Source organism: Mercenaria mercenaria, chromosome 17, assembly GCF_021730395.1.
Source record: "Mercenaria mercenaria strain notata chromosome 17, MADL_Memer_1, whole genome shotgun sequence".
Classification (NCBI taxonomy): Eukaryota; Metazoa; Mollusca; class Bivalvia; order Venerida; family Veneridae; genus Mercenaria; species Mercenaria mercenaria.
The window spans coordinates 35,838,618-35,856,665 of NC_069377.1; the positions used below are offsets into that span (position 1 = coordinate 35,838,618).

The following is an 18,048-nucleotide window of genomic DNA, read 5'->3' on the forward strand; positions in this document are numbered from 1 at the left end:
AGGTAGTAAGGAGCGTCAAGTTTGTAATCCCACCCATTTTTCTTGTTTTTCTCAAGTCGTCGCAGCAAAGGACTAGCTTTTCCTTTCACGATACTTTCGCCACAAATATCTGAATACACGTAAAGTCCGTCACTAGATTTCGATCTCACTTTTTCCGATGCGTGGAACTCCATTAAAGCCACTTTCCATATACCTTCTAAGTATATAGTCTCATTCAATTGTATTTTGAAATGGCTAGTATCGTTGTTTACAACATATGCACCGCTTTCGTCACTTTGTAGATAGATGTAAAAGTCACTCATCATGTTGACTTCCTTCCAACGGGACTCCTTCGAGAAAATGACACCGTTCTATAAAATGGTACAATTTAAAGAATAAATGCATTTACTAGTCTTATAGGATTACAAAGTATGTGGTTCACACCTATTGATTATAAGGTAAAACACGCGACAAGTTCTGTAATATTGATGTTTAATCCTCAAGCTCAGTAGACTGTAAAATAGTATCTGCTTTAATAACGTCAAAAGGAATTATACCAGGTATAATATTAACCCCTTTGTCGTCTGCTTCTTTATCAATCAATCAATGAATACAATCCATTCGCTTCAGCTGTCTAAGGTATATGATTATCAAATATACAATTTAAGAGTAATGAGATATGTCTATATTTTCCTAAACACGTGTGTACACTTTGATCACCAAGCAGTCACTGACCTAAACCAACTATCCAACGGTATTTATATTCAATCTTATAGGTAATTCTGTGACAGATATTGACTAAAACCCTTTACAAAGTACTGCAAAGACAACTGTGATAACTGTGTAATTTCAGTCCATTTCGTCGTCAGTTTCTTCGTCAGTTTCATTTTCACTGTTTTCACTGATTTCACTCTCAACGTCATCATTATTATCTGCCCTTTCGTTATCGTTTATAAGGTGTTCATCCAAGAATTCTTCAAAATAATGTTTAAATCTCTTCAATTGCAGGCGAATGGAACGTTCTAGATCCAATTCTCGCTCGAGGTATTTTTCGACAGTTTCTGTAATTTTGTGATGGAGATAACCGTCTCTCAATTTAAATATATAGGAGAGCAAAACGCCATATTTCAGCATAAAGAGCCGTATGTCTTCTTCTCGCAGGGTTTTATTAGCCTTTGCTTTAGCTTTTGTAACGGCAAGTCCTTGCTTTACGTATTTTTCCACTTTTTCACGCCATTCATTTTCATTATGTTGCCTGGTAAACTTTGCCAGATTCTTGTAAACTTCATTTTCATAAACCAGGTATTCGAAGGAGTCGTTGCTGTCCTCGGAATCGTATTTCATCCTTTTAGCGAGTAAATTATCTTTGTCAGGGAATTGTCGCTTCATTGGTTGACCTTCCTGGCACCAACGTTTCACGTGATTTTGAAGATCGTGTACAGAGTCAAACAGCAGTCCGCAATCGTCGCAAGCTTGTCCTTTATTCGCCATATCTTCCGAGTTATTTACAATCTGCACGGGTGGAGATTCTACTGAAGAATGGTTTGATTCGTGTACCTTTCCTTCTTTTATAGTTTTCTGTAAAGACTCTGACACGTGATTGGCTAATTCAAGTTTTGTTGAAACTCGGTCTAGCCATGTTACATCGTGTCTCAATCGATCATCTTCTTTTGTGAAAGGCTTAAGATCTACAAACAGATAGCCGTACGGATGTTTAGTTGCCTTTTCAAAGCTTTTCATGAACTTGTCTTTATGGCCCGGGTACATTTGTCTAGCCAACGCCATGACCGATTGTCGATCTACGGGGTTGTTAAACAGTAAGATATAATGACAATTTCTTCGTTGTGTAGGATCTTTGTTTCCAAACAAAGTCTGATTGATAGAAATCACTGATAACGATCTATGATGCGACCCTTCTGTGAACAAGTCCGTGATTCGTTTATCTTTGCCCGCTTCTAAGAATAAGTCGTCCAAAATAAGCAAGTTATTGAGTCTAGGATCAAAGAAATCGTCATCATCTAGGCCTGTAGGAATGCCCTGAATAAACTCTACTCGTGGAGAAACTGAGCTTTGAATAATTGAATACAATGGCTGCCATCGTTTATACAACCACACTATTCTTTGTATTGTTGGCTGAATTCTAGCTGTATGGTTCTGCAGCAAATCTTTGACCGTTGATGTCTTCCCACACGCTAAAATAAATACACATTTGTGAATACAAAACTATCCTTTGTACTTGTTTGTGTTTATACATAAAATTGAAAAAAAAAGAAACTAATGCGGTTTTGGTATATAAATTTATGTAACATTCATACCTGTTGGACCAGAGATCATCATGGTAAATGGATGTTGTAACAATGTCATAAGAGGATCCTGCGGTGGCGGCGGCGGTGGTGGATACGCTTCACTGCACATAAGTTGCGGCGGCGGCGGCGGCGGCGACGGCGGCGATGGCGGCGGATACGCTTCACTGCGCATAAGTGGCGGCGGCGGATACGCTTCACTGCGCATAAGTGGCAGCGGCGGCGGCGGATACGCTTCACTGCGCATAAGTAGAGGTGGTGGCGGTGCCACTGATTTATGTTTGCTTCTTTGATGCCTTTAACATGACATCCCTTGAAAAATCTTGATGACATTCGGGGCACTCGTTCATGTTGCTCTCCTGATGACTTACGTTAAAATAAAGAAATATAGCTTAAGTTATGCTTTTAAAGGCTTGTAACATAATGTGACGTATCAGTCTATTATATTTAAAACAAAAGGCATCACCTTTAGTGAATATTGGAACGTGTATCAACATGTATGTAGCAGGAAGGCGGTAAGATCGTTAACATTCCGTTACCACTTTGTTATTTGATCCTCAGTGTTATAGGTGGCGCTGAAAGGACAGTGACGTCACTAATCGTTCTGTGAACGTTAGGAAGGCTGTGGATTTTTTCCTCCCGGATTTTTCAGATTCACTGGTACAATGGTTCAACCCACGACATTGAAAAGGCGACATACTTTGAAAGACACCAATTTGATTTGTCTAGTAAAAAAGATTAGGGATGCCAATGTTCCTAAGCAGTATGCTAGGGTGACGTCCTCAAAGCCTCTAGAAACCATGAGTGCGGAGAACATTAAGTCAGTGTTCAAAGAACTGACAGGGGAGGAGCTGGGAGAAGTTCTTACTATGGCAGACTGAGATGACACACAAGGCAACGCTCGCCTGGCACTGCACTGCGCAGTTATACTTGCGAACGAGATTGGGGCGCCAAAAGGTCAACAGCTGGCTGAGGAGCAGGATGGGCCCGCGCCGATGAAGAGGCAGAAGACAGGAGGTCAGGACATGGAAGAACGAGTGGAGGACCTGAAAAAGAAAGTAAGGCTGCTGGCACTTCAAAAAGAGCCTTCAGAAGCGTTGATACTATGAACGTTAGAGGAACTGGCGTCGGTTTCCCGCCGCCATTCCCATGCTGACGCGGAGACTGTTGAGGAATTATATCGTCAGGCCTCTAGACACCAGGGGGAGGTGAATATTGCGGCATTATGTTTGTCTGTCCTTAATGGACAAGCTTCAGACCTGGTGTCTAAGGCTCTGGCAAAATGTCTCAAAACTAAGGAAGTTGAGAAGCAAGATGCCCCGAAAGAGTCTTCTCCACTTGCAGGTTTATATCCTCAGATGCCACAGGCTCAGTGGCCGATGTTACCTCCTGCACATACGGGATTCGGCTATCCGTATTCTTTCGGCCATACATTTAGACCTAGGTATAAGCCAAGAGGGGGAAGGTCTGCTTTCCGTCCGAGGGGTGCTTGCCTGTTCTGTGACTACGGAGCATCAGGTTAAAGACTGTATGCTCATGAAGAGAGCTAAACAGAAGAACTGACTCTAACATCTGAATCAATACAACTAGTAGTCATATAGTCACACAGTTGTATTATGTGTCTTTTTCAATTAGTGTGTCATTTTTATTTGATTCAAAATGTTTATACATGAACACTTTATGAAACTGAATGGGGCTGTATATTTTACTCAGATGCATTGCATATCGTTTTAATGCAAGTGAGTTTGACGCCATGTAAATAATATCTATATATTGTGACTTGGTAAGATAAAAGCTAGTTTACAAAGCATTTCTTGAGTTTATTGACGGTTTTCTTTGCATTTTCTTTATTAAAAATTTTAATAGTTTATAACAGACAGTTTCTCCTTGTTAAATTATTATAACAATGCTGCGTCATTTATATTGGATACAGATAATTGAAATGATCTGTCAAGTTATAATATTTGCAGAATTCTTCCCAAACATTTTTATGTACAATGCATATCGGATAAAGCTATATTGATTAAAATGGTACTGGTACAAGAATTCCGAAACTTTATGATACTAAGTCTTAATGTTATGATGGTAATATACTTCATGTCGAAACGTCTGTTTTGCGTAATCATGTTTACGTTAACGGCAAGTTTTAAGTGTGCTTGGGTGGCTCTACTTTTTCCTTTCAATCATTTCATTTCTAGATGTATATTGTGCTTTGTATGTGAAATTATTGATCATTTGGATGTTGATATTGCCATTGTATGATTATTTTGTATTATTAGTACCATATATAGCTTTTACACCTTTCACTAGATTATTTTAAGTGAACCCTCGTCTTTTCTCAAGAGCGTCTAAAGCTCAAGTGAATTTTTTATTCACGTGAGTTAAGAGTGAGGGTCTTTCCTGTCTCTCAGCGGCTTCTGCTTGGCCGTTTCTATACAGTCTTGTATTTTTTGACAGGATGAGGAAGGCTCGTTTACTGGTAGTTTCATCAAGATTCCCTCCTGGGAGCGACAACATAATTCCAATCCAACGGATGTGACTGTACGAACAGATCCTAGGTGGATGACGCTGGGGAATGGTATGCCCTCACTTGACGCTCATTTTCATACTGCTGAAGACGTATTTTTAGATAGGCATGATTTTAGCATTGACAGGCTACTCTTGCGAGATCCATCTTTCTTTGTATCGGGTCAGTTACATTCATGTGTTAAGGAATGGCGGAAAATATTGCATGGGACTAGTGCGTCGGACAGAATGGTTCTTTCGTGGTTAGAGAATGGTGTAGACATTTCGTATTTTTTCACTCATTTCAAAGGTAATTTTAAAGGACAGTGTTATGACTGTGATCTTCCACCTAAGCGTTACTTCCCTAATGCGCCCATTTGTCAGCGTTTTGTTCCCTTTATTTGCCAGGAATTATTGGAACGGGTATCAAATGGCTCCCTCCGGGTTTGGGGCAGGGTTGGTGAGTGTGTACCACCGAAAGTAATCTTACCACTTACAATCGACGAGTCCAAGCCTCGTCTTTGTCATGATGCAAGATATTTGAACTTATGGATTAAAGATGTTCCTTTCCAACTTGAAACACTAAAGGATGTTCATAGATTAATTGAACGTGGTGCATACATGGTATCCTTTGATGAGAAATCTGGATATGATCATATTCGCTTGACTCCAGATTCGCAAACATACTTTGGTATAGAATTTGCTGGATGGTTGTTCTCATATACTACATTGTCATTTGGCTGGAAAGCTTCGCCTTATGTCTAGCAGACAGTGGGAATGGTGGTAACGTCGCACAATAGATCATTGGGCATTGCCACAATACAATACATTGATGATAGATTAGGTGCCCCTCTTGTTAAATCATCCACTGACGTTGATCAGCCATTTTGGATGGCAGAGAGAATATCATATGTATTTCTGGAGTTGTTGACAAGGCTGGGTTATACACAGGCGTTGAAATAATGTGTGCTCATCCCTGTACAGTGTTTTCGATTCTTGGTTTTTTACATTGACTCTCTTCGACAAACTTACGTATTGCCGGTGGAAAAAAAAACAGTCATTTTGTGCCCTTCGGGATCTTATTCTGGGTTCGAAATCTATTGATTTGAAAACTCTCCAACGATTTGCAGGGAAGTGTATCAGTATGACATTAGCAGTACCTGGTTGTAGATTGTTTACTCGTGAGGTAAATAGGGCTATTGCTGTGGCCTCAAAAAATGGTGGCATTGTTTTGGTTGATGACTATCTTAGTGCGGAATTACGGCATTGGTGTTTTCTTGTACGCCTGGACAGGTTGTATGTCTTGGCGATCTGAAGCCCATAAACAGATTGTTCTGGCCACTGACGCTAGTTCTTATAAATATGGCGCTGTTGTCTTGAAAGGAACTGACGGCATTCTACCACAGACACTTTGTGATTATTTTGGTTCAGTGGAAAAACCGATTCATTTAAAAGAGGCTGAAGCGGTTCACAATTGTCTTTGTCATTTGAGTCTAAGTTAAAGAATCATCGCGTTGATGTTTTGGTTGACAACCAAGCAGTTCTTCATGTATGGGACAATCAGGGTGCTAGGGACAGGCTTCTCAATGACATTACGAAATCCATTTTCTCCATTACATTTCGCAACAACATCGACCTACGCATGTCATATGACAAAACCACGGAAAATGTTGCAGATGCACCCTCTAGATCAGTGTCAGCTTCTGATGCAAAGCTCAGTGATGATGCATGGCATAGGTTACAGGTCTTATTTGGTCCTCACACAGTGGATCTCATGGCATTAGATTCGAATGCTATGCGAGATGTTGATGGCTCATTTCTAAAACACTTTACTCCGACTCCAACACCGCAGTCTGCTGGTGTAAATATTTTTTTGCCAAGAATTACGTTCAGAAAAGAATGTACATGTATATGTATTCCCACCGTTTGCAGTGATATTCCCGGTATTAAAATATTTGGAGGAACAAAGTGTTAAGAGCTGTACATTTGTTGCGCCAAAGATGAGACCGATTCCAGTTTGGCGAACGCATATAGATAAATATTATGTTGACAGTGTTCCACTGGGCAGTGTTGGGGAAAAGAATGTTGTACTTTTCCCTTCAAAAAAGGGATTTCGAGACTGATTTAGGTCTTAGGTATGACATTTTTGCTTACAGATTGTCATTTTGCTAGATTCGATTCTGTTTATTTCCAGGGATCGCAACTTAATATTGATACAAGAAAGATTGAGGATCGACTCTCCCTCTTGGACAAGAGAATGGACCAGTCCAACTCAGCTAAGTGGAAACGTTCCTTAACGGCATCTTTGGCAGATTTCTTATCCAACCTTCTTACTCCTCTTACATTATGTAGGTTGGTTTGGTTCCGAAAGTGCAGAATATTACAGTAGGCGAAAGTTAATGCGTTCTTCAACTGTTGCAAAGCGTCTTGCCCGTGCTGTTGATTTTTCTAACGAGGTGGAGGATTTTTATAATTCCCATGCTGACTTTGCATCTTTACCACATGCATTTTTTTAACATGTATGAATCTTTTTATATGTTAACACACATATTTTCTTCATAAGGTTGGATATTTGTTAAAAGAAACTTATTCCTTATACCAGTCTTCTGTAATTCGTTATAGTGTATGTGATGTAAATACCTGGATGCGTTTATTTCTGCACTTTATGACGTAAACGTTTTGTTTGAATTGTTTTTGCAGTAAATATTTGATTAGCTATGTGTACCTTACATATATATCTGATACGTAATAAATTTGTTCATCATGTAATATGTTGCTGTTTATCTTTTATCTTATTTATTTACTAATGCTGGAATGAGTATTGGGATGAAGGGATGAAGACACTAGTGCAAAAGTCCTGTCATGAGAATCAAATTGAGGATATAAAGGTCTGGAGTGTGGACGAAGGTTTCATGTCGTGTATTAGCCCAGTACTTAATACTGAGGAAACACTCAAGAACTGACCTTTCTAGACACGAAACACTTAGGATATCCCCAGATCCTCAGTGTTATAGGTGGTGCTGAAAGGGCAGTGACGTAACTGATCGTTCTGTGAACGTTAGGATGCTAAGGATTAGAGTCGATAGGTTATTCCTGTAGCGACTAATTACTTAGTTTAACTATTCAATGCTATATACTGATTTCCCACCCCTTCCCACCCAGTAAAGCGTTGGCTCTTGGTTTTCCTGTCGCGTATTAGCCCAGTACTTAATACTCAGGAAACACTCAAGAACTGACCTTTCTAGACACGAAACACTTAGGATATCCCCAGATCCGCGGGTATTGATATAACAATTATTGGGTTAGATATTTGTTTACATTTCATATTTCGTTTTATATTAAGTATGATTGTATACGATTAAGAATTTCATTATGATAGAACAATAGAAAATAGATTAAGAAATGATAATAAGTCCGGAATGTTGGGTTGGGCTCTGTTGTAGGGCATTGACCGAGGTGACCTTGACCCGATGAGTCATCCGAAGATCAGGCTGCTCCTTTTCTTCGATATTAGGGTTGGGCGAATGACGTCACCGAAAGTGTCTGAACTCGTCAGGATCCGATTGTTTGGCAGGAGCTACAGGCATTGTTTACGTAATAATAGATCTACTGTTATTTTGGAATGTTGGGTGCGGTCATGACGTCATGGGTTTTTTCCGCGTAACGTGATAACCTCGCCTCTGAGACTCCTATTGTTCGTGCGCAGTCATAGGATACCGCCCCATTGTTCGTGCGCAGTCATAGGATACCCTCCCCATTGTTCGTGCGCGGTCATTGATTACGTCATGGGGTCACGTGATCGTTGCCATCGTTCAGACACAGTCATGTGTATAGCACCAGTAGCACCAGGCACTCTCCGAAATCGATTGTTATATACTACTTTTATTTTTTATATACTCATATTTCCTAGTCAGAGAGCTTTCATTTACAAATTGCTCCCTGTTGAATATCTGGCTGTATTATCATTAAGGAGAAGAATTCTATAAGACATTGTCTTTCATTCTTATCCTTTCCTTAATATCATGTTAATTTGTTGTTGTAATTGTATAAATCTGTAATGTACTCTTAGGTAAACTAAGGATGATATACTTGGCTAAATATATCAAAACAGTATAGTTACTTTTTACCTACGTACAACTGTAAGAAAACATTTTATCTTCAATGGGGTTTAACGCTAGTTCTCAAGAATATTTAAGTTAAAGTATAATCTCTAATAAAGACACCTCTGAGGAGCGAAATATCTCCCTATAAAGACTTTTCTCTTGTTTGAAGTAATTCATAGTAAATTAACTTCTCAAGAGCAGCAACCTCTGTACAACATATACATTTCCGTCTTTCCAGTTCTAGAGGTTGCATTGTGTATACGGTCAAATGAAAAAATATTTTGATTATTTAATGGGTTTAATCATATCTTTTTCAACTGCATTTTATATGCATATGATGTTCAGTTAACATTAACAGTGTTGCGGGATTCCTTGCCAGAATCCTACCAATAGTAACATACATGCATAGCCAGCTACTGTACATGTAATTCTTATATTATTATTATTTTATTATTATTATACCAGATTTATATAGCGCCCTTTTCATGATAAACACGTTCAAAGGCGCTTTACATATAGCAAACGCAGCCACACAGGGCGCGAAATTCATCGTCTACTAGTACAGACACAGAGCGATCTGACCAGAGGGACAGAGTGAGATAAAGCCCCCAGAACAGATAGAGAGAAATCCTTTTTAGATACAGACTTGTCCGGCTAACTTAGCCTAGCTCTATTGCGAATAGGCAGTCTGGTTCTTTAACGTGTCCGGTGTATAGCACCGATACTAGCACCGATACACGCGAAGCCGTCTTTCCTGGGAAGAACCAGTACAGGCCTCTAAGTTAGGTGGGAGGCACTCAAGAGCATCTCAGAAATTTCCAGTGCCTGAACATATTCTCTGTAAATGACTGAAAGAAGTGCCACACATGAATCAGATGTGGACAACGAATGAGCTTAGACGTGATACATGATACTGTCTCCAGTATAAATCACCATGTTACGGTGTTCCGTTAGGGCCAGCTCCTGCTCCCTGTGAACGCGAAGCGCGAAGGTAGGACGGTACGATGGCGAAGCGCGACAGTACGATGGTGATAACACGACAGTATGATGGGTAAGCGCGACACTACGATGGTGATAACACGACAGTACGATGGCGAAGCGCGACAATACGATGGTGATAACATGACAGTACGACAGACAAACAATAAACAATTATGTTTCTTAGATATGATTAGATTTCGTACTATTTACAGATGTGTTCATGTATTTAGTTTATATCCCTGAAGGAAGGCTTAATATAGTAACCAGAATATTTGTCTGTCCGTATGTAGCCACTTTGTCAGCTCGAAACACTTCACTTCTTCCACAGCTATAATGTTTAAAACTACTTGCCCAAAGTTAAGGTGAAATTTAAATTTATTTTTCAACATGTTTTTATCCACCAAGTATGGCATTGAATATATTTCTAATGTTTGAAAATGATAAAGTGAGTGAAAATAAGAGTAAGATACTTGTAAAAATGCAAGAAAATTGATTTTCTCAATTATTTCAGTGGTTTACTCACTTCTTCACAATATTTTTGGGTAATTTATTAGGATACCCTGCAAAGTTCATATGTCATTAATTTTGTATCACTGGTAACTTTCATGGTTCCGAATTTTATGGACTTTTGAAAGAGAAAAAAATTGCCTAAAAACTTATTGAGTCGCTTTAAATGATTATACTGGGATATCAACCAAACTTCACACAAATTTATAATGAGGTGTCAAGTGCAAAGGTCATTTCTATACTTCCAAGATCAAGTTCACAGACCTAGAACCTGACTTAACTCTAAGTAAAAGGCAAGGTTATTCCACCTTGGATGAATACTTCACTTACTATTGACATGTCGTGTTGTTATTCAGTATGCATTGGAGGTATAGATGAAACACAATAATTTAATTTTATCTATTTATATTCCAATAACAGTGATACACATTAAAAGATAATATAATGTTACCATTATTGTACAAGTATTGTATATAAATAGAAAAATATGATCACTTTCACTGGTATGTTTTTTTTTTCTTTATTGTGATATTATCAGATACTCTTTTAGTAAGAGAGGCCACATTATTGAGTTTTCTCTATATCGCACTGGGAAAACGTTGTTTCCAATAAAGGCATTGCGCTGTCTTATTTATTAAATAGAGAAATGACAATGTTGTAATTAAGAAATAATAAATATGTCCCTATATTTTATCAGTTAATAAAATATGGGCAGGAGTTCGGATGCGTAATAATTAAATCACGAGTGCGTAGCACGAGTGATTTAATATTCGCATCCGAACGACTGCCCATATTTTAATAACTGATACAATTATTGGAACATATTTATTATTTCGATTCTAACCACGCAAATTCTATGTATTTTACAGGACTTCATTTTAGCTCGATACGTCATTCGGTAGGTCATATGCTATTATAAAAACCTCCCCAGGAAATGAAATTTAGTGTTGCATAAGACGGAATTTTCAGTAAATTTTAATTTAAGTATTAAGTAGTTACTGCTGTGAAAATGTTATTTTCAATAACATTTAAGGTCGGATTTAGAAAAAGAAGTAAATACTTCATTCAAAATTTATATATGCAGTTTCTAAAAATAGTACACGTCACCTACATGATGGCACTGAAACATGCACGCCAGAACATTGCTGCATATAAACACGTAAACACTTGAGTCTGGAAGATTCGAACATGAATTATAATTTATTTAATGTCAAAGTAGAATCTAGTTGACATTTGCGGGGCCTACAACGCAGAAATTGTAAACTACGCACACGACCAGATATAGATCTAGATGCACCGATGATGAAGTTGAAACATACCGGGCTGAAACATTTTTTACGGTAAAAATAGAAACAAAGAAATTCATCATTTAGAAATTGTTTGTTTCAGAAAATTTGATGTACTTTCTATTACTACTACTTAGCACTAAAAAGGTAGAGTATTTAGTCTGCATGTAGAATCTCACAGTCATGTTACAATCGTAGGGTGGAATGGAACAGCTATATTTTATCGTAGAATCATGTATAGGCGATTCCGCTATATGTTTATATAGCAACTGCTGCGGATCGTGTTAGAATTGAGCTTATTGTCTCGGTCAATGGGTTTAAAAGCTCATAGTTTTGTTCTACACTTGTATTTTTCTTTTCATTTCTTTTTGTATGTGTCTAGGTCTGAATTGAAACCATTTTATCCCCTTGCATTGTGTTGTACAGCACTGTTTACATTTTGAACTATATTTTCAGAAAGATTTGGTAGATGTCTGACTGTATTCAAGTTATTGTTGTTTCGTTCTTAAAGACTCCGTTCAGCCCCAGATAATTGATTTTATAACATGATTTCCTTATTTAAATCGCCAGTCCATAGCTTGTGCTATTGACCGGTTAATAGTTCAACACTAAATAGGCTGATGGGAAGCCAAAACTTGAAGAAGAAAAAAGAAAATTTATTTTTGATGTCCTGTTTGAAATGCTTGCCAGGAAGTTGTGAGGCCAGGAAGTTGTGAAAACTATTGGTCCTTGGTCCTACAGAGTCTGCAAACTTTCTTAATATAGTTGTACAGTTTGTTTTTTATTCCTGTATCATGCTTCTACATTTAGTCTGCAATATATGCAATATCTATAAGAAAAATCCATGATCTGTTTAAATCAGTCAGTAGTATTGTAATGAATGGTTCAGTAAAGTGGAAGTAGTATTAAAGTTTGGATGCAAAACTGAAACTATGTTTCTATGCATTATGGTAAAAGAGCTTTTATTTTTTATTCTAAATATGGTTAGAATGTGAAGTCGACAATTTCGGTGTATAGAAATAAGTATTCTGTTAAGGTATTAGACCCCTTATAGTAATGTTTACAAAATGGCATTTGCTTGGTTTTATTCTTAAAGTTGACCGTGTTTCGCACTGTGTTGCAATTTTTAAACAATTTTTACCGTGCCGTTTGTTTTTTTTTTTTTTTTATAAATTTTGTATAATTTATGGTATTTCCTCAAGCTCAGGTTGAGAGACAAATTTCAAAGTGATGGTCACTATCCAAAATGTTTGCAGAGAATTCATTATACCATTAAATTTGATAAAAGAAACGTCAAACTATTGGTTAAACAATTATAAAACACAAAATAAAACAATATCATTCTAGGATGCATCAAGTAAACGGATTGAATGGGACAGTATTCTAACTCCCAACATTGAAAAATTGAGGTCGAATCCTGCGGGTCTGTTCTGAATTTTGCTTGTGTGTGTGTTCGGGTTTAATGTCTTTTTCAACAATTTTTCAGTCATATAAACGACGGTGTCTACTTGTAGCAGTGAGCATAATGCCCAACTTTATAGTGCTGCCTCACTGGAATATCACGCTGTAGACACGTGTCATGATACCCCACCCAGTCACATTATACTGACACCGGGCCTACCAGTCCTAACACTATCCTCTTAATGCTGAGCGCCAAGCGAGGAAGCTGCTAGTACAATTTTTTACGTCTTTGGTATGACGCGGCCGGGGATCGAACCCACGACCTCCTGCACTCGAAGCGGACGCTCTACCACTAGGCTACGGAGGTGGTTATTTGAATTTTGCTTACTCATTTAAAAATAACGTTAGGGCAGAAGTAAAACCTACCTACATTTCTTCCACAACATGTAATCTAAAGAGTGAAGGCAAAATAGAGAACTTTTACCGCATGTAACTCAGTATTTGTAAAGATGTTTAACTCTACCCCTTCTGTTCCAGAGGTAAATTCACTTTGAACAGCAAGAAATTGCTTATCAAATGAAAATTTTCCACTTTTGCACAATAATTCAATTATAAGTCTTGAAAGAAGTAAAATTTACTAAAAAAAGGAAAATAAAGAACCCCCCCCCCCCACACACACACACACACACCCACCACCACACACACACACACCTAATAATTGCAGTCAAAGTAGGCTTATGGTAGGAATTGAATACTCTTTAAAAAGGAGGTACTCCATTACGGGTCTAATGCCTTAAAGTACAATATACTTGTATAATGTATGCACAATTAAAGAGTCAGGTGGATTAGCTTAGGGCAAAAACTAATATCCTGATTGTAAAAGAAAGTATTTTTCCACATTGTTGTTAACATTTACAATTAAAACTAAAATCAATTTTTTCTTTCTAGGAGGATATGCTATGCTGTTTTTCAAAAATATTGCTATACAATGTCAATTTTCTTTTAGATTTTTACTTGTTTTTACCATCACACTTAATTTTGACTCTTTATATGAGTAGTAGCAGATAAGGGTTGATAAAGCACAAATGATTTTTTCCGTTTCCTTTAGTTAACATGATAAATGCTAATAAATATTTTTTTTTTCATGAAAAAAACCACGAATATTCCTTTTAAACTGATTTAAGTTACATATTATAATCATATTGAAAACATCATTTTCACTCATTTTTTTTTGCAAAGGTTCTTGTTGCACCATGTAGCCATGGAAGACATTGAAAATCTATGCCTGTGCCATACAAAATAGTGTATACACTTCTAATCAGTGTTTCGTTTCTGGTGTGATCGAATAATAGTCAATATGCGAAAGAAAAAGAAAGTTTAAAATCATCAGATTGAATTCCAGTGCTACATGTCATGTTCAAGTACTTTAATGTACCTTACAGAGCACCATTATTTATACATGTAACCAAAGACCTATTTGATATTATTCTGTGATATATAAACAGAAATACTTGCTTTGGAGCACTTTATACTTTCTGTGAAATCACTAAATGTATGTTCGGGACTAATATTAGTGGATTCTGCGGTCCCATTGATTCAATGGGATTCCACTGTTGCATGGATTCCGCAGTCATATGCATTCCGCAGTCGTATAAATCCGCAAAATCAAATTGAAATAAATAAAATTCTCATTTATTTTATCTTTCAAATGATCCCTGTTCCATGAAAAAAGACGCTTTTGTTGAAACCAAAGAGGTGCATGCCAATGAATCAAATATTTGAGTTCACAGCTACTGTATATGTAATAAAAGGACAAGACTATTTTACAAGAATACAGTTTTTTTCAGTTGAGACACACCCTAATGTGAACAAAGCATATTTATATTTTAACTGTTAGGATTAGATCAATCACTGTAATTTTTTTTTGAGAAAGGCAGAAATTATAGCAGATACACTTTCGTTTTATAGGCACTTTTGTTTGATCCGACTTCGTTTCTGAAACCATTATTGTTTGTGAGCCGTAAAACCCAAATCTAATCAGAATGCATTGTATATTCCATGTGATATTATTTTGTAAGAATGTATGAAGAAATTATTTCATGACTTTCAAGTGATACTACTCAGGAAAATAATTTTGAGGTTCTCAGATTAGAAAAAATTGGTCTTTAAATCTTATTTACCTTTTATAATTTAGGGGCATATAAGAAAAAAATAAGTCCCCCTTGCTGATTCAAGAGTCTAGGATTGTTTGATGATTAATGAACATGCTAATTACTGTTTGATTCAACTATAATCAGGAATACTGTATACAGCCCTATCTATTTATGTCCCTGCTATAATGCAATGCATTTTTTTTTAAAAGATCGTCTTTATTTTTTTAACAACTGAATTTTGATAACAACCAAATATACACCATACATGTTTATCATTCCCGAAGGTCCCTAGAGTTGTTTAATAAGGTAATGGACGCGTGATGATACTCGACAATTTCCGTTAACCTATTCGGCATTCTTCGGTTATTAAAGCGCTCAACGTGCACTTGATTTTCCGCACACACAAAAAAACCGGAGAATGCAGAATGCGCATACGGAAAATACGCAATTTTCCAGTTGTCATTACGCAGCCACTACCTTAATTTGTAAGATAATATATTTGCTAATTATATTGCAAAATGTTCTAGATATTTACTTGCATTTGTACTGGGTGCCTACCAGTCGCCGGAGAGGAGTATATACCGGACAAACGTAATTACGGCTTTATTTTGATTTTATCGGAGTTATCGGCTAATCGGAAACATTCGGTATTTTGTTTTGACTGTCCAGTATCAGCATTGACGGACATGTAAGTATCAACAAGGAATATCGTTCCAATTCTTACCTGTGTTTACAAAACATCTGTCCTCTGACCTTTGGGCATTGGAATGACAGTGCGCATGCGCAACTTTTTTATTTTTGTGGGGCACCAAGTGGGTCTCCAATAATTATAGTACAGACTCCTAGAACTGCAGACGACAGTTTTCGTTTTAATTCTTTGCTTGCAGGCAAAACAAAAGTTAGTTCATATACTGGTAAAATACTGTTTTTACAAAATAAATCAACGTCTGCATCATCTGCTTGGCCATGTGTTGAATACTGTTATATGGTGAATAGTGGCCAGAAAACACGTTTAAATCAACATGTCCTGTGAAGACACTAGTAATAATAATAATAATAATAATAGAGCTAATAATAATGATAATAATAAAAATAAAAACAAAACAAACAAAAAAACATTTAAAAAGTTAGGGGAGGGGAACCGCTGCTCGATTTTTTTTTAATCCAAGGGAGGCAAAACGTACAATACCGCTTATATATTACTGCATGAGTTAATGCCCTTGTCAGAATACAAGAAAAAAACGTATTCCGTTTCTAAACTTCGTCCTGAAATCCAGTCTGTCTCTTCGGAGTCCTTGCATTTGTTTGTTGTTGAATTTCTTTTCTTTTTTTTTTTTTTTTGCCGTTTAATATGAAATTTCAGTATTTGCTAGATTATCAGATCAAAACATATTCGAATCAATTAGATATGTTAAACTGTATATATTGAATATAATGGTACTTAGTATAATAATCTGGAACTGCTACTTGTTATAGAATGTCAAAACGGAAGTACACCGAAGAAAACTTGGATGCTGCAGTTTCAGCTGTCCGCCAGAACAGAATGGGGCTGCTTAAAGCCGCGGCTGAATTTCACGTGCCAAAGTCGACGCTCAGTGATCATATCCGGGGAAAATATAAGAAGTCCGCATTTGGCCCAAACAAGCAACTGACAGTTGAGGAAGAAAATGCCCTGGTGCGCTATATGCTATATATGGCAAACCAGGGATTTCCTTTAACAAGGAATATGGCAAGGTGCTATATCCAAGATATAGTTAAACAGTCAGGTAATTAAAAAATACAAATTGCATGTTCACGAGTAGAAAAGTTGATATATCATCTACCATTATAGCAACATTATACATTTACACGGACTTTGATATTAAAACTGTACTTGGTATAAGATTCACTTAATAGCAATAAGGTAAAATCATGTGGGGTTTTTTTTACAATGTAAATTTAATTTCAGGACGAAAAACGCTTTTCAATGTAGAAAAGGGGCCATCGGACAAATGGTTCAAAAAGCTTATCCAGAAACACTCGGAGCTATCCGAGAGAAAGCCTGAGAATCAGGACAAAGCCAGGACAGCCATGTCGAACAAGGGCGTTATGGAACGCTTTTTTTCATTTCTGAAGGATGTATTTGTGAAGTACGACGTCATGAACAAACCGTCACAGGTAAGGAAAATACTATTACAATAGTCATAATATTTATAATCTCCGTCATAGTTATTGAATTATATCACATCAATTCTTTGTATCTTTTTCTCGTAATGCCGTAATGTTATTGAAGTTTCTTAATTTTAGATTTTTAACTGTGACGAAACGGGGTGGTCAGGAAAGGAAGTGGCAAAGGCTAAGGTGATCGGGCCGAAGTTAGGGCACGTGTTTCGCAGGCGCACTACGACCACTGATCATATAACAGCCCATCTCTGTGTCTGTGCAGACGGTAGATTCCTTCCAACGATGGTAATATTTCAGGTATGATGAAAATACAGTTATATGCCTCTTTTGTACCAAGATGTTTATCCATTTAAAAAAATGCCCTTTAAACCTGTAAGTCAGTGCGTTATAAAGAAGGAACATTTCTCGCAATTGTGATAAAATAGCAGTAAAACGAAGACCTAAACACGAAATCTATTTATGACAGGGGTCGTTTCCACATCGCAGCTACAGGGATGGAATCCCAGATTCATGGTTTTTTGGCAAGAGTGAAAGCGGCTACATGGATACAGAGTTGTTCTATAGATGGTTTACGGAACTATTCATCCCTAACTGTGGCCGGGTACGACCTGTCGTGCTATTAATGGACAACCACGACAGCCATATAAGTCTAAATGTTGTTGAAAAG

The 18,048-nt window shown here is 37.2% G+C and overlaps 1 protein-coding gene, 1 long non-coding RNA gene and 1 pseudogene across 2 annotated transcripts in view; 2 read left to right on the forward strand and 1 right to left on the reverse strand.

The window, feature by feature from the left end:
• LOC123537368 (branched-chain-amino-acid aminotransferase-like) overlaps positions 1 to 18,048 on the forward strand; it is a 363,414-nt gene that overhangs the window by 244,438 nt on the left and 100,928 nt on the right. The gene's annotated exons all lie outside the window — the stretch shown is intronic.
• LOC123535805 (uncharacterized) lies at positions 2,117 to 2,398 on the reverse strand. The gene is made up of 2 exons (XR_008368001.1): positions 2,295 to 2,398; positions 2,117 to 2,171 (listed from the first exon to the last, which is right to left on the reverse strand). It is a non-coding gene; the product is annotated as an uncharacterized LOC123535805 (long non-coding RNA).
• On the forward strand, positions 2,887 to 3,972 carry LOC123535804 (uncharacterized; annotated as a pseudogene).